This window comes from Symphalangus syndactylus, chromosome 1 (assembly GCF_028878055.3).
Source record: "Symphalangus syndactylus isolate Jambi chromosome 1, NHGRI_mSymSyn1-v2.1_pri, whole genome shotgun sequence".
Taxonomy (NCBI): domain Eukaryota; kingdom Metazoa; phylum Chordata; class Mammalia; order Primates; family Hylobatidae; genus Symphalangus; species Symphalangus syndactylus.
The window spans coordinates 119,589,018-119,615,570 of NC_072423.2; the positions used below are offsets into that span (position 1 = coordinate 119,589,018).

The window sequence follows — 26,553 nt, forward strand, 5'->3', positions numbered from 1 at the left end:
GCCTTTTTAATGATGGCCATTCTAACTGGTGTGAGATGGTATTTCATTGTGGTTTTGATTTGCATTTGTCTGATGGCCAGTGATGATGAGCATTTTTGCATGTGTTTTTTGGCTGCATAAATGTCTTCTTTTGAGAAGTGTCTGTTCATATCCTTTGCCCACTTTTTGATGGGGTTGTTTGTTTTTTTCTTGTAAATTTGTTTGAGTTCATTGTAGATTCTGGATATTATTAGCCCTTTGTCAGATGAGTAGGTTGTGAAAATTTTCTCCCATTTTGTAGGTTGCCTGTTCACTCTGATGGTAGTTTATTTTGCTGTGCAGAAGCTCTTTAGTTTAATTAGATCCCATTTGTCAATTTTGGCTTTTGTTGCCATTGCTTTTGATGTTTTAGACATGAAGTCCTTGCCCATGCCTATGTCCTGAATGGTATTGCCTAGGTTTTCTTCTAGGGTTTTTATGGTTTTAGGTCTAACATGTAAGTCTTTAATCCTTTATCTTTGTTGTTCTACAGTTTCATAACAGTGTTTCTAGATGTTTCATGAAACATCTAGAAAATGTTGCTTCCTGCAGCAATATTCCTGTAGCAAAATACTGCTTCCTGCAGCAATATTTAAGAGGTATTAGCTGATAATTTTCTAGAAAGTATGAAAGTTATTGATTAATAACTTTCATGTTTTAGTTATAAGCTTTCAACTTTCATACTTTAAAAATAACTTTCATACATTTTATTTATAAAATAACTTTCATACAGTAAAGCCGATAGTCTTCTAGAAAGTTTGAAAGTTATGAAAGCAATAAAGCTGCTGTTTCCTAAGCTTTTATTCAATGAATGTTGGATTCTGTGATTCTACCCTCTTAACTTCTTATACATATTTTCCTTCACTTTAGCTGTTTTGTGTTCTGAATGGCTTCTTCATACAGGTTGCGTATCCCTTATCCAAAATGACCAGAAGTATTTTGGATTTGGAATATTTTCATATATGTATGGCTTGAGCATGTCTAATCTAAAAAGCTGACATCTGAAATGCTCCAATGAGCATTTCCTTTGAACATCATGTCAGCATTCAAAAAGTTTCAGATTTTGGAGCATTTTGGGTTTTGGATTTTGGGTTAGGAATACTCAACCTGTATCTATTTTCTGACTTACTTGTTCTTTCTTCCTCTGTTGCTTATCTACTGCTTAACCCAGTCTTTGAATTTTTAATTTCAGCAACCACATTTTTTCACTTTTTGTATTTAAATGGAGTTTTCTTTCAATTATTTCCGGTATCTGTTTCCAGTGTCTATGTCCTGATCTTTCCTTTTCTGATTCCTTTTTCTATACCTATAATCAACTTAATCTTTTTTTTTTGTAGTTTTTATGCAGTAATTTGGTTACATGATGTCCCTTGTGTTTGTAATTTGAGTCTGTGAGATGCTTATCTTCAGAGTTATCTTTTTGTCTATAGGGATGCTGCACAGGCTGTGTTGAGGATGTGTCCCTCATGCGCTGTTTTATTTTTTATTCTTCCAGGTACCCTAAGGGTATTACCCTCAGAGACACACTCCTGTGTGTACATGTACATGCACATGTGTGTTTTCACTAAGTTTTCTGGACCTACCGTAGTTGTAAACCAAACCATATACAAGCCAGCCCATAGCTACTGACGTCAGGGACATTTAGCTTGGACTCAGTGCTCAGGCCCTGCAAGTCAAGCTTCCTCGGCTGTCCCTGTGTCAGTGCAGGGGTAATCTCTACTCTGTGCCTGAGGGCATGGATGTGTTGTTTTCTCATTTCTTCCTGTATCTGCCCTTAAATGCTGTGGAAACTCAAGCTTTTGGGTAGCAAAATGGGCATGTTCTGAGGCAGCCACAACAGCTCCAGGTTTTAATTTTTTCTGTGTGTTTTCCCACTGAGGATTTTCCTATTTCCTTACCACTTTAGCTATATACTGTGTGTGTATATATATATGTATGTTAGGAGTGAATGAATGAAACGGGGTTTTGCTGTGTCACCCAGGCTAGAGTGCAGTGGTACAATCATAGCTCACTGTAATCTCAAACTCCTAGGCTCAAGCAATCCTCCTGAATCAGCTTCCCAAGTGGCTAGGACTACAGGCTCTTGCAGCCACACCCAGTTGAATTTTTTAAGTATATTTGTAGAGATGGGGTCTCACTGTATTGCTCATGCTGGTCTCAAACTCCTGAGCTCAAGGAATCCTCCTGCCTTGGCTCCTAAAGTGCTTGGATTACAGGTGTGAGCTATTACACCCAGCCTAATTTAGCTTTATTTGTAGGGGGATGTGGGCTCTATTTTATCAGCACATTTATAATGTGAGAAATTTTAGTCTATCCAGTCTCTAATGTTATATTGTTGGAATGGAAGTCTCTCACAATGCATCTTTATCATCAGGAAAAATATTAACGTACTTAGTTTAAAAGAAAAAAGCACCTACCTTCACTAAGGGCTGGAGCTTCCCTCCCTGGTATCTAAATCTTTCTCCTCCAGGCACAGCCCTTTTTCTGCTGTCAAAGCACAGAGGAGGATTCCCAAGGGTGGCACATGGAATCAGGCTGAGTGGCCGCATGGATGTGGCCTTTTCCGAGTATTTTTCTGCTGCTGCACCTTCACTCACTCTGCTATTCCAGTTTTGAATCACCTTCCAAGTTAGCAACCCATTTATTTTTATCTCCATCAAGTTCTGGCTTCTGTCCTCATTCGTATTCACATCTCTTTTCTCTCCACCACGTAAGCAACATAACCAGATAGTAACTTTTTTCTGCAGAGCATGTATCATTTTGGTGGCCCAGCGTGTGCACCCTTCTCTATATTAGGAGAATGTTCCCCACCTCATAATGCTTGACAGGAAACAAAGACAGCCTCTGGTGATAATACTGTGTTCTCACTATTCCTCCCTACCCTGCAGCTGGGCCAAATGCAGGAGATCTCAGCTCTCCCTGTCAGACTGCCTCATTCCACACTTTGACACAGGAGCCAGTGACAATAGAAGCAAGAGTTGATGAGTTCACTCTCTGGAGAAGCAACAGGATCCTGGTTTGCCTGATTGACTTCCTGGCATTATGGAGCAGAAACAGGGCTGTTGCCAGTCATAGTTGCAGTATCACTGCCTTCCTACTCATGGCCCAGTGCCGGCTGGAGTGTCTTGTAGCAGTAGTGGTGATTGGTTATGGGCTTTGCTCCTGGCAGCTTAGCTTCACGTTCTCCAGCCCCCCTCAGAATTATGAGCACCCGGACTTTCTCTGCGAAATCAACTAGGGTTGATCTCTGCAGCTTGCTACTAAAAACTAAGAACCTAAGTGTTACACTTATCAATGTTTTAACAGTTTCTATGTTTCTCCTAAGTCAACATGTCCCTGTTTGGGGGCTGTCCATGCATAGACTCTTTCTACACTGTCTTCTCTTAAATGTTTGTCTTGGAGATACTCAGTGCCTTATACACTAGGCAGATTGTTCACTGTTTTACATATCATACTGAGTTGCCCCACATTTTCCAGTCTTCGAATGTTGTCTGTTTCTTTTTTTTTTTTTTTTTTTTTTGAGTGGGAGCTTTGCTCTTATTGTCCAGGCTGGAGTACAGTGGCGCGATCTCAGCTCACTGCAACCTCCATCTCCTGGGCTCAAGCGATTCTCCTGCCTCAGTGTCTCGAGTAGCTGGGATTACAGGTGTCCACCACCACGTCTGGCTAATTTTCTGTATTTTTACTAGAGACGGGGTTTCACCATGTAGTCGTGGCTGGTCTTGAACTCCTGACCTCAGGTGTTCCACTCGCCTCGGCCTCCCAAAGTGCTGGGATTACAGGCGTGAGCCATCGCACCCGCCCCGTTGTCTGTTTCTTTAGCATCCAAATACAATAGTCATAGCACCTACTTGGCATGTATCCGGCCCCCTCCCAAATATTTCTAAGAATCGTTGGGGAGCTCTGAACACCTTTTGGTTGCCCCCCACCCTGCCCCGACCTCTTGCGCCCATACAGCCTCCAAATTCAATCCCAGATACTAGTGCAGGCTGCTCTTCCCCCTGGCACAGCTTACCTCCCAGCACAGGTGTACTCCCAGGGCATGCTACCCGAGGTGACCCTGAATTACAGACTTGAGCATGTCAGAAGGAAACCACAGTGCAGAAAAAATGCATTTACAGCTGTGATCTTGAAGATCATCACTACTCCCTGGCGCAGGAAACCCCTTATTTCAGAGGACATTGCTGGACATGTCTGCAGAAACTCACTTCCATTTGTGAATAATCAAAAGTTGGTTGTCTGTATTTTACCCATGCAAAGAAATAGGGAAAACTCAAGCTGAGACCTCACTAACCTCACTGAATTCACAGAGACAGCTGCATGTTATTCTTAATGTGCTCTAATATAAATGTGGTGGTACATTTCTGCAGTCACAAGATCTTAATTTTAATGAATACCACTCCTCTTTCTTTGGGAAGTGGAATTAATACTCTGGCGTGAACTAGAAATGCTAAATTGTTAATAGCCTCCCTAGAGTTTTACTTCTTGCTATGATACCTTCAACAATTTAATCTTACGTTAGGCAGAGTAAAATATCCCAGTATAGGCTCCTGAGTTTGAAGTTCTTTAAGTGTTATTCAAAAATAGGAAAACCTTTTTGTCCAAACTCTGAGAAAAGCATGAGTCAAAATCAGTTAAAAGGCAAATAATTATCAGAGGCAATGCTATAATTTTTAAAAATGACTTTAAAAAAGTTATAACATTTGCTCATTTATATTCGAATGCTTGACATTTCATGACTTTTGAATGTGGTATTTTATTCCTTCTGACATAAATGCACAATTCTGTCTTCCAGTCTTTGTCTATAGTCTTAGTATATTCTATATTTTAGAAAGATTTCCCTTATTCTTTAATATTATAAAATTCCCCCACATTGAATTAGAGTAGATCATTTAGATTTCTGAACATTTAAATAAACTTGTCTCTCTAAAATTTGACATGTATAGAGCCAACGATAGACAGTTGGCTAACATAGATCACTGACGTGCTTTCAATTATCCATGGTCCCCCAACAGACATTCATTGTGGATTTTTAATTTGGAATCAGAGCTTTTTATTAGTACTCTATTTTAAATTTGTCTGTTCACTTAAAATAAGCAGTGTTTTGCAAGTTAGAATCTGAACTTTTTGGAGTAATTGGGAAGTAAATAAAGCTGCGCCACATCTGAGCAATATTGTAAATATTTGAAGAACTTTGCAGATCGTTAAATAAATGGCTCATTACAACATGCAGAGTTTTCATGAAACTGCCTCTTTAGAGCGCATATTTGATTATTCAGAGAATAATCTGTCACTCCTCATTCCCGTCAACCATCCATTCTTCTGTATTCTTTCTCCCCCCGGCACTTAAAAGCAGGACTGCTGGCATCCCTTTCCTCTCTGATTCCTGGTTTCCAGACATACGAAAAGCCCTACTTGCTAACTTGCTTAAACCATTCCATTAAGTCTTGATTCAAATGGTTTTTGTTTCTACTCAATAATAAGTTAAGGAAATTCCATTTATCTTTGATAGAAAAGTTAAGCACATTTCAAAGGCAATTATCAGAGGCAATGCTATAATTTTTAAAAATGACTTTAAAAAGGTTATAACATTTGCTCATTTATATTTGAATGCTTGACATTTCATGACTTTTGAATGTGATATTTTAATAGCCAACACCTTTCAATACATCTGTTCAATTATTTGTTTGCCAAATATTCTTCACAGTGCTTGTATGTAAGTAGTTTTTCATGAGAGCATAGGAAATGATCACCTCCCTCATTCAGGTGCTTTGCATAATCATAATTTCCCCATATTCTTGTTCTGTCTCTTACCATTCAGTATCAGTTAGGCCTGGGCCTCTGTTACTAAGTAGAAAATGTTAAATTTATCGATATAAATATATTTATTAATCAAAAAGCCAAGATTGTTTTGGAACCTTAAACATTAGTTTTACTTCAGATAGTCAGCATCAAATAACTCTTAGAATGTCCCTTCCCAGGAGTAATGACTCACTTATTTTTCTTAAATACCTTGATTATGAGATACTTTAGTGATGACATATCTGACAATGTGCATTAAATGGTGATTCAGCCTTTGGATTTTATGGTTTTTTCATGTTTCTTCATTTGTATTAATAGATATTTAAAATAAAGATACTTAAAATGCATTAAAGTAAATGCATTTCCTCAGATGTATGCCTTTGTAATACTCTAAACATGGCATACCAGAAAGCCTGTCTCTGTAGAAAATAATGATCAACTCTTCTACCCAGTGCTTAAGCTATTGTCTGGTTGAAAGTTAAATAAATTAGGATTGGTGTGAAATCTTTTCAGCTGTCCATATACCATTAAATAAGTCAGTGCTCACGTGTTATATCAGTTCCTGGTGTATAACTTTAGAGCTAATTAGAAGGTATCTTGGGTCCTGGGAAGATTCTGTCCGTTCTATTCTGTCGTTATAGTGAAATGCACATTTCTCCTAATCTTAAAAGATTGAATAGCATTTCTTTTAAAAATGAAATAAAATGCCAGCTGGTTAAGAGGAAAAAACCTAGTTAGTATAATATTCTCTGTATCAACAGCAACATCCCTGCAGGGTATTGATTTTTCCCCATCTCGCTGGGCTCTCAGTCTTGACTAATGAAGGCAGCAGGCAGTGTGGATGATCCCCAGGCAATAAATGATTCAGAAATCACGCCTTTTCATTTTGTAGTGAAATACAGCAGCCTCCTTTGACCCTTTCTGAGCCTAGTCTTGCTCCATCCACATGGGCTGCAAGGCCTTGGACAAGTCCCTGAGCCTGAGGAATTCATTCACACCTAACACACCTAACAGTCTTTTATGACCCTCCTTCTCAATCTGTATTCTACCACTTCCCTGTTGTGACTTCAGGTCTTGGCCATTCTAGACCAGCAAGATACCAAATATATATATATATATATATAATCTGTAAAATGATCAAAATTTAATCCTAAGAGAGAAGAGAAAATTAACTCTTGTAAACTTCAGTGCTTTAACTGCTGTGAGCCACAAATCACCTGTATCATGGCTAGGCGGGTGCCCCCATAGTGTTCTGCTAACTGGGATCTGTGTGGTGCTTTTGTACAACCATCTGGGGGTGCTGTAGAAGGGTACAGGAGCCTCACCAGGCTGTGTAGTGACTTTGTGCATGCATCGTAGGCCTAAAGATAAAGGTTCACACAGGTGTGGTCATATTGTTTGGGGAGTGTTTAGCAACTATAGAATACTTTTTAATACAGAAACCAGTGAAAACTTATGACAAAATCCTGTAGAGTTTATTTGCTTTCAAGTTATTGTTATCCCTTCAATATGATTATGTTAAATAATGCCCCTTATAAGCATACATTTAGAGGAAACTTAAGCATATTCACCTGAGAGTTCTTCCTCTAATACTTGTTTTAGAAAAGCAAATACCCACCAGTTTCCACAATTTAGAGCTGCTGTAAATGTTCCAGTATTAAGTATCTGAGTAGCATTGACCTCTTCCTTAGTTCTTTGCAGTTTCCAATTGTATGCCAGCCTCATTTATTCAGTGATATATAAATCAGACAGCTCAATGGTTGCTCCAGGATTTTATCCATTCAAAGAAATGTAAGCAATGCTCTCATTTTTCCACTTTTCATCTACTAAATTTGTACCTCCTAAAAATAAATCCAGTGCTGGCAAGTGTGTGATGAAACTGGTGCTCTTCTTCTGCTGGTGTTGGTGAAAATTGGTTCAGTCCCTGTAGAAAATACCTGATGGCCTATTTCAAGAGCCATATTGCTGTTAATAACCTTGACTTGGTAATTCTGCTCCTAAGCATCTCTCATAAAGAAATCATCCAAAATATAGAATATGTTAGATGTATAAGCTTATTTATACTTCTCAGAAATTGGAAGCAATCTAAAAGTCTGCCAACATGAGCATGATTAGGTAAACTATACTGTATTCCTTCAGTGGAATATTTTACAGCTATTAGTGATTTTTATAATAAATACAGATTGGCAATGTGGAAAAATATGTAAGCTATGATGGTTAGAAGTAAAGCAACAAAAATTGTGTGCTCACTGGGATTATAAGTTATTCCTCCTTAGCAAAAGGATCACAGAACATAAGAATCTCTTGATCTAAATTTTTAGGAGACCCCCAACTCTTTCAGTTAAATATTGCAGCATTAACAAATCACCCTCAAATTTACTGACTTAAAACAAGAGCCACGTATATAGCTCATGATTCTGCAGGCCAGCCATTTAATAGGCTGGGCACTGCCAGGAAGCCTTTTGCTTGTCTTGATGGGATTTTATTGGTTGAATTCTAGCTCTGGGGTAAAGTGTGAGATTTGGAATACCTGATCTCTTTAAAGAATCATTGCAGGTTATAAGGAAAGTTGGCAATCCAGTGAGTTAGGGTTAGGGGTTGAACGCTGCGCTTCCTCATGCATCCTTGGTCAGCTGCTGGTGGGGTAGGTGGCACTGCTGATCTCAGCTGGCCTGTCTCACATATCTGGGATCTTAACTGGGACGACTGGGCCAGTTCTGCCCCACGTGGCCTCTCATTTACCAGCAGGATAGCCCAGGCTTGTTCTCATAGACATAGACCCAAAGGAGAGAACTGAAGTGTGCAAAGCCTCTTGAGTTCTAGGCTTGGATCTGCACAACATCACTTCCATCACATCCTGTTGGCCAACACAAGTCACAAGGCCAGCCCAGATTCAAGGATGGGAAATAGACTCTAGGTCTTGATGGGAGGAGCTGCAGTGTCGCATTGTCAAGAGGTGTGGATGCTGGGAGAATAATTGCCGCCATTTTTGCAAGCATTCACCCACTAACCCTAACTCACTGATTTGTTGTTCTGACTCACTGAATTGTCAAGTTTCCTTATCACCTTCAATGACCCTTTAAAGAGTTCAGGCATTCCAAATCTGATGCTTTACCCCAGGGCTGAGATTCAACTAGTACACACCAGTGTGCATCCCTTTGGGTTGGTCATGGTGCCCATCCTGACTGCTCAGCCCAATGCCATACCAGCTTCTTAAAGATTTTGAATACCTCTTCTGTTTGACTCTCTATGACTTGAGGATCCCCTAAATGTGCATGAAAGTTCACAACCTTCCCAGGGTTATCACTTTCCTCATACACAGTTTGGAGAGTGTAGTTGTTAACTTCAACAACAGAGGGCGTGATTATGGTAGCTGAGACCTGGACTTCTCGCAGCTAGGTCAGAATCGTATTTTCTTTTTGATTTAAGGAAAAAAAAAAAAAAACAATAATAGGAAGATTTAAATGTTTCCAAATAGCACTAATTCTGGTTAACTTATTAGTTTAACAACAGGAAAACATTAGACCGAGGCAATAATGGAACAGTGTTGAAGTTTTGGGGGACTGACTTTTGAAGACTGACCAATTTGAAATTGAACAGTGATCCCTAAACTCTTTATCTTTAAACTCTTAGAAGAAGCTAATGTGTTTGTCCTTTGAATCCTAATGTTATCTCTTCAGATTGACAGAAAGACCGAAATAGTTCATCCATCAGAAAAACCAAAAGCCAGTTTTTTAAAGTATTTCAGTAGGTTTCTGGTTTGAGTTTATATGTTAGACTTATAAGCCAAATATTGTTTTCCATCTACTGCATTTTAAGCTGGATATTATTTTCTGTATATGGTGTATGATATTATTTGGGTGTCTGATTTTTCCATTTCTTAGCAGAATCCGATGATAGAGGGAATACCCTGAGTGGTGATGGGCAATTTTTATCTACTGTAAACCGATGAGGCAAAGTGCTGCCTCATCAGTTGTTGACTAAGGACGTACTGACTTGTGTTAGGCCTTTGACCTATAGGTGCTAAAAGTGTGTAACATTGCCAGGAAAGCATCATCCTTTGTGACCTTGGATACAGTGGGCTGATGTTTATGTTCTTCTGAAATGTGATAGTGCATTAATCCACCCAAAAACTTCTGACAGCGTTACCATCCTCAGCCTCTTATGGAGACACAGTGTTTGTGTCTGGCAAGGCAGTTCACTTTTGAAATCAGCAGTGGGCAGAAAGCATCTCAGGTGTTGGAGGAAACAAATCAGCTAATTGTATTCATTTTTCTTTGGCTTCAGTTGAATTCAGTGGCTCTTAATCTATGGGACTTTAAAAACGGGATTGGCTCCTAACTCCCAAAGAACACTGATTTGCTGGATCTGGAGGCACCTGGAAATCTGTGTGTTTCATGGTGGTACAGGTGTTTCTCCAGGATAACAGGGCTGAGACCTCTTGCGACAGACATGTGGTAAGGAAAAAAGGTTCTGCCACTCAACTTTTAAGTGGGCTCAGCATCAGCATCAGTTTGGCCCCTGTTTTGCCAGTGCAGTATGTTGGAATGCTTCATGGGACCCTCACATGGAACATTAGTCTCAAACTCAGAAGGCTGAGGCATGCCCTCTGTTCCACTTTACAAGTATTTGTGGCGGGAAGAAGCCATGTCCCTTCAACCCCCGCCCAGTGATTGCAGAGAAGCAGGGGCTAGGGTTTCAGGAGTCCAGGATCACAAAGCCCATGCACAGTAAATAGATGGGGACCTCCAGGATGCTGATGTACAGCAGGCACTCATGGAGGTAGCAGGAGGGAGAGAAACTGGGCCCCTCAGAGATGGATGGGCTTCACCGAAGCGAGCACATTCCCAGCAGTGGACAGGTACCATAGCAGCAGAACACAGCCCCTCTTACTATTTCGGTCTCAATTTATGGAACGCAAAAGTGTGATGAGCTCCTGCACAGGAAAACGTGGGATGAGATCTCACCCCTGTGTTTGATTTCCATTTCCTCAACATGATTCTTCCTCCTCCATCCCTCTCTTCTTCCTGCCATCTGTCACTTCTGCCTCTTTCATCCCTCTCCCCTTCCTCTCCAGGTTCGTTTGTTTCTTCTTCCCTCCCTCTCAGCCTCCCTTCAGTAGCCTCGTTCTGTTTGTTCTTACTCCACTGGATGTCCTCTGGACTCAAGGCCCTCTGCAGTCTGCCATTGACCACCTCACCGCACTCATAAGCTCCCAGCCATGAGGATCTTTGTTATCTTAGAGCGCTTCTGCCTGGAGTTCTTTCTGCTCATTTGCTCTTCCCCTGGTGTGGCTGCCTCCCTTTCTCCTTTAGGCCTTATCTTAAATGTCACCTCCCACCAAAGGCCTCTGATGTCTCAGGAATAATTCTTTTTCCACCCATGGCAGCCTCCCTACAGAGTTCCCACCTGGTGGGCAGAGTTTTCTTGCCTGTTCTACAGACAGGACAGATCTTCCTGACCCCAGCATCGACCAGGAAGCTCAGTTCTGGTCGGCCTGTGGCCTCGAGCACCCACCAGGCTGATGCTAAAGCCTGCCCGTGGATGAACAAGGTCCCCAGAGGGTTTCTACTTCCAACCCTTCTCTTCAGTACCTTCCAGGAGCCCTTTTTCTTTCTTTCAAACTGAGGTACGTATTTCCTTTTTTAAATTAGAAACTTAATTTTTTAGAGGAGTTTTATGTTCACAGAAAAATGCAAAGTACAGAGATTTCCCATATACTTTCTGCCCCCACACATGCACAGCATCCCGCACTGTCGACATCCCCCACCAGACAGTATATTTGTCACAGTCGATGAACCTACACTGACAAATTACAAAGTTCATTGTATACACTTTTCATGGCTTGATAGCTCCTTTCTTTTTAGCGCTGAGTAGTAATTCATTGTCTGGGTATACCACAGTTTATTTATTCATTCATCTACTGAATGGCACCTACCTTGCTTGCTTCAAAATTTTGGCAATTGTGAGTAAAGCTGCTATAAACCTCCGTGGGGTAAGCTTTTGTGTGGACATAAGTTTTCACTTTGAGTAAATACCATAGAGCACAAGTGCTAGATAGTAAGGTAAGAGTGTTCTTAGTCTTTCAAAGTGGATGTACCATTTTGCATTCTCACCAGCAACGAGTGAGAGTTCCTGTTGCTCTGCATCCTTGCTGGCATTTGGCGTGTCAGTATTCCAGATTTGGGCCATTCTAAAAGGTGCGTAGTAGTATCTCATTGTTTTAATTTACATTTCTTGATGTCAAATGATGTGGAGCATCTTTTCATATGCTTATTTGCCATCTATATATCTTCTTTGGTGAGGTGTCTGTTACGGTCTTTGGCTTTTTTTTTTTAATCGACTGTTTTCTTACTGTTCAGTCTTAAGAAGTCTTTGTATATTTTTTATAACAGTCTATCAGATGTGTCTTTTGCAAATATTTTCTCCCAGTCTGTGGCAGAAGTTTTAAGTTTTAACAAAACCCAGCTTATCAGTTATTTCTTTCTTGGATCATGCCTTTGGTGTTGTAGCTAAAAAGTCATTGTCATACCCAAGGTCATCTAGATTTGTTTTCCTATGTTATCTTTTAGGAGTTTTATAGTTTTGCGTTTTACGTTTAGGTCCGTAAGTCTTGCATTTTACATTTAGGTCTGTGATCCATTTTGAGTTGATTTTCGTGAGAGTAAAAGATCTGTGTCTGCATTCATGTTTTGCATGTGGATATCCAGTTGTTCCAACACTATTTGTTGAAAAAACTATGTTTGCTCCATTGCTTTGCCTTTGCTCTTCATCAAAGATCAGTTGACTATATTTATGTGGGTCTGTTTCTGGGCTGTCTATTCTATTCCGTTGATCTATTTGTCTGTTCTTTCACCAGTACCACACTGTCTTGATTACTCGCTTTTTAGTACATCTTGAAGTTGGAAAGTGTCGGTCCTCCAACTTTGTTCTTCTTCAATACTGCATCGGCTATTCTGGGTCTTTTATCTCTCCATATAACTTTTAGAGTCAGTTTGTCAACATTCACAAAATAACCTCCTGGGACTTTGATGGCAATTGCATTGAATCTATAGATCAAGTTGACAAGAGCTGACCTCTTGACAGTATTGAGTGTCCCTATCCAATGAGAACGTGGAATGTCTCTCTATTTATTTAGGATTTTTAAAATTTCATTCATCAGATTTTTGTAGTTTTTCTCATATAGATCTTTTATTTTCTTTTCTTGTTATTGCATTAGCTAATACTTTTTAGTACAATATTGAAAAGGAGTGGTGAGAGAGGCCATTTTTGGCTTGTTTCTTTACGTTTTGGTTCAGTGTGTTTGGATAAAAGGGGGACTTTTCACATCACTACTGCCAGCCATTTTGACCAGAAGTCACATTATCTTTATAAAACATATATGATTACTTTCTTTTTCAGAAAAACTCATGATTCTCTCCTACCAACAAAAGTGCAAACTCTTTAACATGGTACACAAAGCCTGTCACAGCTGGTCTTAAATGATCTGTTGTCTTAATCCATTTGTTTCTATAACAATACCACAGACTAGGTAATTTATAAGGAACAGAAATTAATTTATCATAGTTCTGTAGAGTGGGAAGTCCAAGATCAAGGCATGAGCAGGTTCATTGTCTGGTGAGGGTCCAGTCCCTGCTTCCAAGATAGCACCTTGAATGGTGCATCCTCCAGAGGGGAGGAATGTTTTGTCTTCACATGGCAGAAGAGAGCAAACCCAGTCCTGCAGGCTCTTTTTATAGCAGCACTAAACCATTCATGAAGGCAAAGCCCTCATGACCTAAACATCACCTCCCATTAGGCCCCATCTCCTAACACTGTTGCACTGAGAATTGTGTCCAACACGTATTTTGGAGGACACACTCAGACTGTAGCATCTCTCCAGTCATCTCTTAGCATCCTGCATTGCAAACTTTACCAGTGACATCAGCCCTCCGGGCTGGACCCTGAATTCACACAGTCTTCCACACCTTCATATGTTGGTTCACACTGTACTGAGAGTCATTTTGCTTTCTCTCCACCTTTCAAGCTGCCTCTAATCCTTCAGGACACAAGATGAAATGTCACCTTTGCCATGAAGCCTTCAATGCCTACTGCAGATGAAATTAGTATTTCCATAGGGACTCCATGGCACTTTATATAATAATAGCTAAGAATAGATAACACGTTACTATATGCCAGACATTGTTTCAAGTGTAATTGTTAACTCATTTACTCCTCACAGCAGCTCTGTGAGCTACTATTATTTTACCATTGAGGAAACAAGGCAAAAATAGTTTAGTTTGCATGTTGCTGAGAATAATATTGCCAGGAAACAGTGGAGATAGGATTTGAACCCAGGGTATCAGACTACAAAGCTCAGGCTCCTAACACTAGATGACCTTCAGAGATTCCTCTATGATGTTTTAGCCTGTAACATGTTGTATGGGACTTTAGTTCTCCATTTGATGGTGAGTCTTTGAGAGTGAGGTTGTATCATATGTATCTCAAGGTCTGTGACTGGCCCAACACTGGGTTACGGAGTGAGTGGAGGACTGACCTTCACTACCATGACATTCTTCTCTCTTTGCCACTTCCTGATTTTAATCTCATTCTCTTGAGACCTTGACCTTCCATGGAATCCTGCCAGCTTTGTTTTTCACGTTTTATTTGTATATATGTTTGTGTACATATTTTTATTTTCTTCTGATAATCCCATCATTGTTTTTCTGTGAATCTTAAGTTGTTTCCTGGCTTGGTTATCTAAATGATAACCTTCCTTGCCTTATTTTTATTCATTTCTACCTTATTTATATACTTTAGGTTACCAGTCCTATTCTTTTTTAGATGGAGCCTCTCTCTGTCTGGAGTGCAGTGACATCCTAACTCACCAAAACCTCCGCCTCCTGGGTTCAAGCAATTCTCCTGCCTCAGCCTCCCAAGTGACTGGAACTACAGACATGCACCACCACACCTGACTAATTTTTTATTTTTATTTTTTTATTTTTTTGAGATGGAGTCTTGCTCTGTCGCCCAGGCTGGAGTACAGTGGTGCAATCTTGGCTCACTGCAACCTCTGCCACCCAGGTTCAAGCAATTCTTTTGCCTCAGCCTCCCGAGTAGCTGGGATTACAGACATGCAGCACCACACCCAGCTAATTTTTGTATTTTTAATAGAGACAGGGTTTTGCCATCTTGGCCAGGCTGGTCTTAAACTCCTGACCTTGTGATCCATCTGCCTTGGCCTCCTAAACTGCTGGGATTACAGGTGTGAGCCACCACATCCGGTCTTTTTTTCTTTTTCTTTTTTTTGAGACGGAGTCTCCGTCACTCAGGCTGGAATGCAGTGGCATGATCTCAGCTTACTGAAACCTCTGCCTCCCGGGTTCAAGCAGTTCTCCCTGCCTCAGCCTCCCGAGTAGCTGGAATTACGGGTGCCTACCACCACACCCAGCTAATTTTTTGTATTTTTAGTAGAGACGGGGTTTCGCCATGTTGGCCTGGTTGGTCTCGAACTCCTGACCTCAGTTGATCCACCCTCAGTAGAGGGCACTGGTTACAAGCTGAGGTACTGGACCTAGAGGCTTGAACAAAAGTCCACGGGATTGTTGGCAAGTCATTTGATCCTTCTGAGCCTCTGTTTATTAAGTGGGAAAAATAATACCTTTCTCAAAGCATTGCTTTGAGTTGAAAGACTTGTCTTTACAAATTACTTACAATCTCCACCTTCCACTTAGAAGTAGTTATTGTTGTTGCCATTGTTATTATTATTTATTTGTAAACTTTTTGATAAATAATATACCTAGAGAAAATCACAAGTGACCACATGATGAATGTTCATAAGCAAAATACAGCTGTGCAACCAGCAGCACCCAGGTTGACAAACAGCATTGCAGCACCCCAGAAGCCCCATCATGTCCCTTCATATTTTTGAGGCTTAACAATGTTTACTCATGTAGATTAGTTTCTTTATTTTAACTGCTGAGTAGTGTTCTATTAAATGAGTATAACATAGTTTGCTTATCTATTCTTCTCTTGGGAAACATTAGGCTATTTTTCTTTTCTCCTTCCCTCCCTCCCTCCCTCCATCTCTCCCTGCCTTTCTTTTTTCCTTCCTTCCTCTTTCCCTCCCTCTTTCCTTTCTTTCTTCTTTCCTCCTCTCCTTCCCCTCCCCCCTCCTCTTCCCTCCCCTCTCCTCCTTCTCTCTCCTTCTCTCTCTCCTTCCTTCCTTCCGTCCTTCCTTATTCTTTTTCTTTCTCCTTCCTTCCTTTCTTCTTTTCTTTTTCTTTCTCCTTCCTTCCTTCTTTCTCTTTCTTTTCTCCTTCCTTCCCTCCCTCCCTCCCTCCCTCCCTCCCTCCCTCCCTCCTTCCTTCCTTCCTTCCTTCCTTCCTTCCTTCCTTCCTTCCTTTCCTCTTTTACTTATCTCTCTTTCCCTCTCTCACTCTCCTATTACTAAAAGCATTATAACCCTGTATACATTTTATATCAGGCAATGTCTAGTGAATAAAACAGAAGTCATTCTAGGTATTCCAGTCAGGAGGGAACTGAAGACAGGAGATTGAAAGGTTGAGGAGAGTGAAAATCAGAAGCTTCTGCAACTTTTCAAGGAGTCAGGACTTGCAAGGATCACCGCGAACCAAAAAAAATCCCATCTACCTGTACCACTGAATTCTCAGGAGGAGGCCTAGAAGCCATTAGCAAACCTCACACCAGCCATTTACTAATTCCCAGGCAACTGCCTGTGTTGTCTCCAGTGAATAACAGCTTCTCTTTGTCTGCCTTCCAAATGGCATGTGATTAATTTCACCAGCAGAATGTAATGGAACCTCCTGGCATGGGAGTCAGGGAATTATAGTTTTCAGGATTCCTGCATACAGGCAGGAACGTAGAAGGGTGAGAACAGTCCTGAGTATCAAGAGATGATCTTCAGCTTATGAGCATACGTATACCACAGTCCTTTCCCACAGGGAGCACATGACCTAGAGGAGTTCAAATAATTCTGGTCAACACCTGGCACACACTTTATAATGTTGCCTCCTAGCCGCTGAGTGCCCCCGCAGTACAGTTTAGTCCAGTTACTGGGAACTCCCAGAACCCCCTCCCAATGGAAACCCACTAGTTACTCAGACCACCACAGAGCCAAAAAGGGATAATTGAGGGGTGGAAGCCAGTAGAAGATGATGGAAGCCTAGTAGAGAAGCAGTATAACCTAAAGAGTAAGAGCAGGGGCTTTGAAGCCAGACTGAGGGTTCAAATTCCAGCTCCTCCTACTTTCCAGTTGGTGGAAGTGACTTTTAACCTGTGTCTCAATTTCCCCATCTGTTAAAAGGAGGTAATAATAATACTTTCTGCATCTACTTGTTGCATGATTATAAATGAGTTAATATACATAAAGTGCCTGGTTTATAGCAAACTTTCCGTAAACTTAGCTGTTGGCATCATTGTCATCACCATCATTATCATCCCTATAATATCTTATGACAGAAAGCTTACTCAGTCTTATAGCAAAATAAAGTTGGGCTGGGCATGGTGGCTCATGCCTGTAATCCTAGCACTTTGGGAGGCCAAGGCGGGCAGATCACCTGACATCAGGAGTTTGAGACCAGCCTGACCAACATGGAGGAACCCCGTCTCTCCTAAAAACACAAAATTAGCCAGGCATGGTGGCACGTGCCTGTAATCCCAGCTACTTGGGAGGCTGAGAGAGGAGAATCTCTTGAACCCAGGAGGTGGCGGTTACAGTGAGCCGAGATCGTGCCATTGTGCTCCAGCCTGGGCAACAAGAGCAAAACTCCGTCATTCATACATAGATACATACATACATACATACATAATAAGTTGACCTAATAAGAAGATGCAGGGTTAGGTTCAGTTCCTGGTGTTAGACTGACTTGCTCCCTTCCTTGGGCTTCTCCCCTCTAGTGCTGAGCACTAAGTGTCCTCTGTGCAATGAGGACAGATTGGATGAATAGGCCCCGAGATTCCTCCCACCCTGTCTACCATGGGCTCTGTGGCCACCTTCAACCTGGGGTTCTGTGGGATGTCCTAGGGTACTGCCCAGGCTTTTATTGTGTGAAAGGTCACCTCAACCTTGGCCATTTGTCAACATCAAATATTTTTTATCAGGCACCAAAATCATATTAAATCCACCTTGTATTTTGTGGATATTTTCAATAATGCTCTATTTCTGAGAGAACTACGTGACAGTATTCGTCATCATTGTCAGTGGGTGCAGTTGATTGTAAAATCTGATGGAGAATTTAGAGTAGACAGAGTCACTCTTGGGGATTTAATCATGTGTTCCAGTCCTTTCAGTGCACTGTGTCCTCTCCTGCCAACACCTGAGCCAGTAAACTCAGTAAGTGATAGCTATAATTTAAAAATGTACAGTACACTCACATGATGGTATGTTATTCCAAAATTAAGAGCATTTTTAGCATGTGGTTGATAATTGTCATAACAGTAGCATAAAAAACAAATAAAGCAGTTCAAATAGGTTAACTAAAAATTTAAAAATGTATGAGAGGCACAGCTTTAATAGAAAAAGAACAGGGGAAAAGGCAGAAAGCCGTGGGAGTCGCCGGCTGCTCCGCCACTCCCTGTGGTGCTCTGACAGAGAGCTCCTCCACACCCGCTGTGTGCTCTGAGCTGTGGAGCCCTCCCGACAGGCAGAGGTGAGGCGTGCCGTGTGCCTGCTCCATTGTGAACCTGAACAGAGGCCCAAAGGTGTACCATCTTTGACCATCACATTTCTAGACTAGGTTGGAAACCTCGGCTATTCAAAGAATTACTTCAAGGAGGGTTTTTCCTCTCAGTATACACAGCCACTGGGCAGGTCCTTGAGTGGGCCTTTCTCTTGAACACTAAGTGCTGATACACTAGGGGTATAAGGTCCCTCAGAGTATTCTTAGGGTTATGTATTCGTTACTAGTTATATTATCAGCAAATAACAAAAACACTAAGTCAGGTTGGTTTCAGCAGTGAGTACATATAAATTGTATTTCCTAGAAAAATCCAGCGGTATAGGGGGTTTCAAAGCCTGCCTGGCTTCTCTTTCTTGAATTTCCATCCTCTTCATGTGTCCTGCTCTTTTGGACTATAGCAGGATGTTTTCAGCAATTCCACACATCATACCAAGAGTCAGACCAAGATGTAACCTCCAAAGGCTCTCTAAGACAACCTGCCTAAGACTTACAGAAAGAGATCTTTCCCAGAAGGCACCAGCAGACTTCCCAAAGTATCTTTGACCAGATTAGGGTTAGTGCCTCCCTGAGAATCACTTCACTGGGATTAGCTCATACTGGTCAGAAACTGCCCTGGTGCTCAGTGGGGCTCATCTTTCTGGGAGCAAGCCATGTGGAGGAGGAGTGGATACTTAAAATTGGGCTTCTGTGAGGAAGGGGAAGTGGGGAGATGATTTTTTTTTTTTTATGGTCACAGAGATGTCTACTACTTGTTGTATTTCAAATTTTTTTGTTTGTGAAATTAGTTTTGGTTTTCTACAAAACTATATACAGAGAATAACTAGACTCAAACTGAATTTTAGTGTAATTCTCATCCTCACCAAAGAAATCATCGTGTTCTCTTTATTTCTTTTCATACTTGCCTCAGACTCAAGCAGCCTGAAAGAAACTCTAAAGACATTAAACCCAATCAGATTATATTTGCCCAGGCTCATGGGATCAAGATCCAAAGGAAGTTTCAACCTAGTTTATGAAAACAGGCCATGCCTGCCCTATCCTCAAATGTCCCCATGTGTAACCTTGATGAACTGTAAGACTAATTGGGCACACCAGTTAGAATGGCCATCATTAAAAAATCAGGAAACAACAGGTGCTGGAGAGGATGTGGAGAAATAGGAACACTTTTACACTGTTGGTGGGACTGTAAACTAGTTCAACCATTGTGGAAGTCAGTGTGGCGATTCCTCAGGGATCTAGAACTAGAAATACCATTTGACCCAGCCATCCCATTACTGGGTATATACCCAAAGGACTACAAATCATGCTGCTATAAAGACACATGCACATGTATGTTTATTGTGGCACTATTCACAATAGCAAAGAGTTGGAACCAACCCAAATGTCCAACAACGATAGACTGGATTAAGAAAAGGTAGCACATATACACCATGGAATACTATGCAGCCATAAAAAATGATGAGTTCATGTCCTTTGTAGGGACATGGATGAAACTGGAAAACATCATTCTCAGTAAACTATCTCAAGGACAAAAAACCAAACACCTCATGTCCTCACTCATAGGTGGGAATTGAACAATGAGAACACATGGACACAGGAAGGGGAACATCACACACTGGGGACCGTCATGGGGTGGGGGGAGGGAGGAGGAATAGCATTAGGAGATATACCTAATGTTAAATGACGAGTTGATGGGTGCAGGAAATCAACATGACACATGGATACATATGTAACAAACCTGCACATTGTGCACATGTACCCTAAAACCTAAAGTATAATAAATAAAAAAAAAATGTGGCACACATTCAACATGGAATACTATGCAGCCATAAAAAGGATGAGTTCATGTCCTTTGTAGGGACATGGATGAAGCTGGAAACCATCATTCTCAGCAAACTATCGCAAGGACAAAAAACCAAACACCTCATGTCCTCACTCATAGGTGGGAATTGAACAATGAGAACACATGGACACAGGAAGGGGAACATCACACACCGGGGCCCGTCGTGGGGTGGGGGGAGGGAGGAGGAATAGCATTAGGAGATATACCTAATGTTAAATGACTAGTTAATGGGTGCAGCACACCAACATGGCATATGTATATATATGTAACAAACCTGCATGTTGTGCACATGTACCCTAAAACCTAAAACTATAATAAAAAAAGTTAATACATGTCTAAAAAAAAAAAAAATACTAATTGGGCTAAACGTTTGTGAACAAACCCGACTTCAGTCTCAGTGCAGTCCTTTCCAGGGTGACTCGTTCCTGTGTTTGGGCTCTAGCAAATGTTAATATCATGCTAGGAGGGTGTGAAGTTCTCACTATGAGTATTTGGTTGAGAGGAAATCTCAGCTTCCATGAGACCCAAATCTCTAGCTGGGAAATCAGGTGTCTATTTGAAGAGTGCTCAAACTCCCAGAGGGAGAAAGGAGACTAGAATGTATCCTCCATCAGTCATAACTCTGTGTCCTGTTCTTTGCAAAGCAAAGTTACACGACCAAATTTCACCCCATGGGGGCCCTATTTGGCCTTATTTTGTTTCTGAATTTTGGACCAAGAAAAATCAGTATAAAGATAAGCATCATATTCCATTCACAGCTGAATCCATACCCCAGGGGCAGAAAACAGAGGAAGCTGCATTGTTTTTTCTCTTCATATCATTTCAGTTCTTGAGCCAGAAGGAAATTATATCACACTCAGCCCTATTTTCCTTCCTTCCACTAAGTTAAACAGAAAGTTTCTTTCTTCTTCCTTAGAAGAAAAAAGTCCTTAACTCCTTTACTCACTTAGCCTTTATGAACCCCTTGCCTGCTCAGTAACTCTCTTCATCTCTGCTCTTAGCTCACCTTTTTATTGTCCCCAAAATTAAGTTCCTACCCTGATCTTGCCATTTTCCATTGAGATTTTCACCAGTTTCTGCCATAAGCTCCTAGGGTTATTGCCAGGCTCTTTGATGTGCCAGGATTGCTGACAAGCATCTTTCACAGCCTTCTGCGTCACCTCTCTGTCAAATCGGTGGGTGGTTTGCATGAACAGTACATTACAATATATAACTATGGCATCCTGCCACCGAAAAGGACATGGTCTAAACTTCTAGGTCTTGTAGTCTTCTGGTCCCTATAAGTGCAGTTGAGTTAAGATGACAGACACCCCTTGACAGTGGTTTAACCTCTGCTTCCTGGACAACTGTCTCTCCTAGGCTGAAGGTTTTACAGAGCAACTTTGACAGCAAGAGGCAGCGAGGAATGGGGCATGGAGAGAGGAGGCCCCAAGTGTGGGAAGATCTGAGCATGGACTAGAAGGAAGGTACCCTGTGGTTTCGGCAGGAAGCCATGCCCAAAATCTGTGTTCCAGGGCTACTCCTGAGTATAAGCCTGGGGTCTTCACCTAGCACCAGCCTCCCTTTTTCCCTAGTCATGTCTGTGCCTGCAGTTTAGGGTGTTGGCGGGGCCCTGGAGAAGCTTTTCTTTCTACGTTTATCATGTGCCTTACCTCCTCTTCCTGAAGGCCTCCTGGATAGTTCTCGGGCACCGTCTGCTGGTTGTCTTAGCCTCAGCCTTCTAGCTGCTTCCATTCCCTCATCTGCTTTCCCCCATAGCATATGGTGGGCTTGTCATATCCGTCCTAGGCTGGACATATCTAATAATGCAACCTTATGTAGCAACCAGGTTAACTTAATGCCAAATTCTGACTCTGGAACTTTACTCTCTGGCCAAAAAAAGCTGTCTCTCTCAGCCCCACTCACTCCCTCTGAAAAACAGAGATTAAAATAACGCCCGTCTCAGAGGGTGATTAAAAAGATTCAAGAAGGTAATGTATGAAAGACCTTCATAAACTAACCATAACGCACCATAATAATATTAAAGGAAATCGTTAAATATCAATTTCTGAAGATGCAAAGAGCCCCTCATTCAGCCTGGCCTATTAGCATGTGCATCAAAAGGAGGTCCCCAAAAGATATTCTTTCTCTAGATATTGAGGAAAGCTTTAAGGCAATCTCCGGTTCAAATTTCAATCAATAAAAAGAATATAAAATGAACACTCTCTCATCCAATCCTGTCTCTAGCCACTAAATTCTCTTCCCTGGAGATAGCCTTTATTATCTTTTTTTTTTTTTTTTTTGAGACGGAGTCTCGCTCTGTTGCCCAGGCAGGAGTGCAGTGGCGCAATCTCGGCTCACTGCAAGCTCCGCCTCCCGAGTTCACGCCATTCTCCTGCCTCAGCCTCTCCAAGTAGCTGGGACTACAGGCGCCCGCCACCACGCCCGGCTGATTTTTTGTATTTTTAGTAGAGACGGGGTTTCACCGTGGTCTTGATCTCCTGACCTCGTGATCCGCCCACCTCGGCCTCCCAAAGTGCTGGGATTACAAGCGTGAGCCACCGCGCCCGGCCTATTATCTTTTTTTGTATGCTACCCCAGAGATGCTTAGTGCATATGCGAGAAAGTGTTAGGTATTCATTCTCCTCCCCGCTTCACACAAATGGCAGCTATACTATGCATATTGCAATTTGTTTTCTTTCCCACATCCTCTTCAGTTGTTTTATCTTCGCTCATCAGCTGGGTAGAAATGATATTTTGCCATTGTTTTGTTTTTAATTTTTCCATAGGTTATTGGGGTACAGGTGATATTTAGTTACATTAGTAAGTTATTTTGTGGTGACTTGTGACAGTTTGGTGCACCCATCACTCGCAGTATATACTGCACCCTATTTGTTGTCTTTTGTCGCTCGCTTCCCTCTCACCCTTCCCCCCAAGTCCCCAAAGTCCATTGTATCATTCTTACGCCTTTTTGTCCTCACAGCTTAGCTTCCGTGTATCGGTGAGAATATACAATGTTTGGTTTTCCATTCCTGAGTTACTTCACTCAGAATAATAGTCTCCAATCTCATCCAGGTTGCTGCAAATGCCATTAATTCATTCCTTTTTATGGCTGAGTAGTATTCCATCATATATATATATATATATATATATATATATATATACCACAGTTTCTTTATCCACTCGTTGATTGATGGGCATTTGGGTTGGTTCCACGATTTTGCAGTTGCAAATTATGCTGCTATAAACATGCGTGTGCAAGTATCTTTTTCATATAATGACTTCTTTCCCTCTAGGTAGATACTCAGTAGTGAGATTGCTGGATCAAATGGTAGTTCTACTTTTAGTTCTTTAAGGAATCTCCACACTGTTTTCCATAGTGGCTGTGCTAGTTTACATTCCCACTAGCAGAGTAGAAGTGCCAGAACACTGCATCCATGCCCACATCTACTGTTTTGTGATTTTTTTTTATTATGGCCATTCTTGCAAGAGTAAGGTGGTACCGCATTGTGGTTTTGATATTGCGTTTCCCTGATCATTAGTGATGTCAAACATTTTTTTCATGTTTGTTGGCCATTTGTATGTCTTCGTTTGAGAATTGTCTGTTCATGTCCTTAGCCTACTTTTTGATGGGATTGTTTCTTTTTTTCATACTGATTTGTTTGAGTGTGTTGTAGATTCTGGATATTAGTCCTTTGTCAGATGTATAGATTTTGAAGATTTTCTCCCACTCTGAATTTTCTGTTTACTCTGCACACTGTTCCTTTTGTCATTCAAAATCTCTTTAGTTTAATTAAGTCCCAGCTACTTATCTTTGCGTTTATTGGATTTGCTTTTGGGTTCTTGGTCATGAAATCCATGCCTAAGCCAATGTCTAGAAGGGTTTTTTCTAATGTTATCTTCTAGAATTTTTGTAGTTTCAGGTCTTAGGTTTAAGTTCTTAATCCATCTTGAGCTGATTTTTATATAAGGTGAGAGACGAGGATCCAGTTTCATTCTCTTGCCTGTAGCTAGCCAGTTATCCCAGCACCATTTGTTGAAAGGGGTGTCCTTTCCCCTCTTTATGTTTTTGTTTGCTTTGTTGAAGATCAGTTGACTGTAAGTAATTGGGTTTATTTCTGGGTTCTCTATTCTGTTCCGTTGGTCTATGTGTCTATTTTTATGCCAGTACCATGCTGTTTTGGTGACTATGGCCTTATAGGATAGTGTGAAATCAGGTAGTGTGATGCCTCCAGATTTGTTCTTTTTGCTTAATCTTGCTTTGGCTATGTGGGCTCTTTTTTGTTTCCATATGAATTTTAGAATTGTTTTTTCTAATTTTGTGAAGAATTATCATACAATTTTGATGAGGATTGCATTGAATTTGTAGATTGCTTTTGGCAGTGTGATCATGTTCACAATATTGTGAAATTGACACATGGATAGATTCTCACCATCCGTGAGCATGGGATGTGTTTCCATTTGTTTGTGTTGTCTATGATTGCTTTCAGCAGTGTTTTGTAATTTTCTTTGTAGAGGTCTTTTTGGCTCCTTGGTTAGATATATTTCTAAGTATTTTATTTATTTATTTATTTTTTGCAGCTAGTGTAAAAGGGGTTGAGTTCTTGATTTGATTTTCCACTTGGTCACTGTTGGTGTATAGAAGAGCTACTGATTTTTGTATTTCTTACATCCAGAAACTTTGCTGAATTATTTTTTATCAGTTCTAGGAGCTTTCTGGAGGAGTCTTTAGGGTTTTCTTTTGTGTGTGTCTGTTTGTTTGTTCTACAGTACATGTGCAAAACATGCAGGTTTGTTACATAGGTATACATGTACCATGTTGGTTTGCTGCACCCATCAATTTGTCATTTAAATTAGGTATTTCTCCTAATGCTATCCCTCCCCCAGCCCCCTACCCCTCGAGAGGCCCTGGTTTTGATGTTCCCCGCCCTGTGTCCATGTGTTCTCATTGTTCAATTCCCACCTATGAGTGAGAACATGCGGTGTTTGGTTTTCTGTCCTTGTGATAGTTTGCTGAGAATGATGGTTTCCAGCTTCATCCATTCCCTGCAAAGGACATGAACCTATCCCTTTTTATGGTTGCATAGTATTCCATGGTGTATATGTGCCACATTTTCTTAATCCAGTCTATCATTGATGGACATTTGGGTTGGTTCTAAGTCTTTTCTCTTGTGAATAGTGTGGCAATAAACATATGTGTGCATGTGTCTTTATAGTAGCATGATTTATAATCCTTTGGGTATATACCCAGTAATGGGATGGCTGGGTCAAATGGTATTTCTAGTTCTAGATCCTTGAGGAATCGCCACGCTGTCTTCCACAATGGTTGACTAATTTACACTCCCACTAACAGTGTAAAAGTGTTCCTATTTCTCCACATCCTCTCCAGCATCTGTTGTTTCTTGACTTTTTAATGATCACTGTTCTAACTGGCATGAGATGGTATTTCATTGTGGTTTTGATTTGCATTTATCTGATGACCAGTGATGCCGAGCATTTTTTCATGTGTCTGTTGGCTGCATAAATGTCTTCTTTTGAGAAATGACTGTTCATATCATTTGCCCACTTTTTGATGGGGTTGTTTGTTTTTTCTTGTAAATTTGTTTAAGTTCTTTGTAGATTCTAGATATTAGCCCTTTGTCAGATAGGCAGATTGCAAAAATTTTCTCCCATTCTGTAGGTTGCCTGTTCACTCTGATGATAGTTTCTTTTGCTGTGCAGAAGCTCTTTAATTAGATCCCATTTGTCAATTTTGGCTTTTGTTGCCATTGCTTTTGGTGTTTTAGTCATGAAGTCTTTGCCCATGCCTATGTCCTGAATGATATTGCTTAGGTTTTCTTCAAGGATTTTTATGGTTTTAGTTCTTACATTAAGTCTTTAATCCATCTTGAGTTAATTTTTGTATAAGGTGTAAGGAAGGGATCCGGTTCCAGCTTTCTACATATGGCTAGCCAGTTTTCCCAGCACCGTTTATTAAATAGGGAATCCTTTCCCCATTTCTTATTTTTGTCAGGTTTGTTAAAGATCAGATGGTTGTAGATGTGTGGTGTTATTTCTGAGGCCTCTGTTCTGTTCCATTGGTCTATATCTCTGTTTTGATACCAGTACCATGCTGTTTTGGTTACTGCAGCCTTGTAGTATAGTTTGAAGTCAGGTAGCATGATGCATCCAGCTTTGTTCTTTTGGCTTAGGATTGTCTTGGCAATGCAGGCTCTTTTAGTTCCATATGAACTT

General features: G+C 40.9%; 1 protein-coding gene across 8 annotated transcripts in view; it reads left to right on the plus strand.

Moving 5' to 3' along the window:
• ULK4 (unc-51 like kinase 4) overlaps positions 1-26,553 on the plus strand; it is a 769,027-nt gene that overhangs the window by 707,990 nt on the left and 34,484 nt on the right. The window lies entirely within an intron of this gene.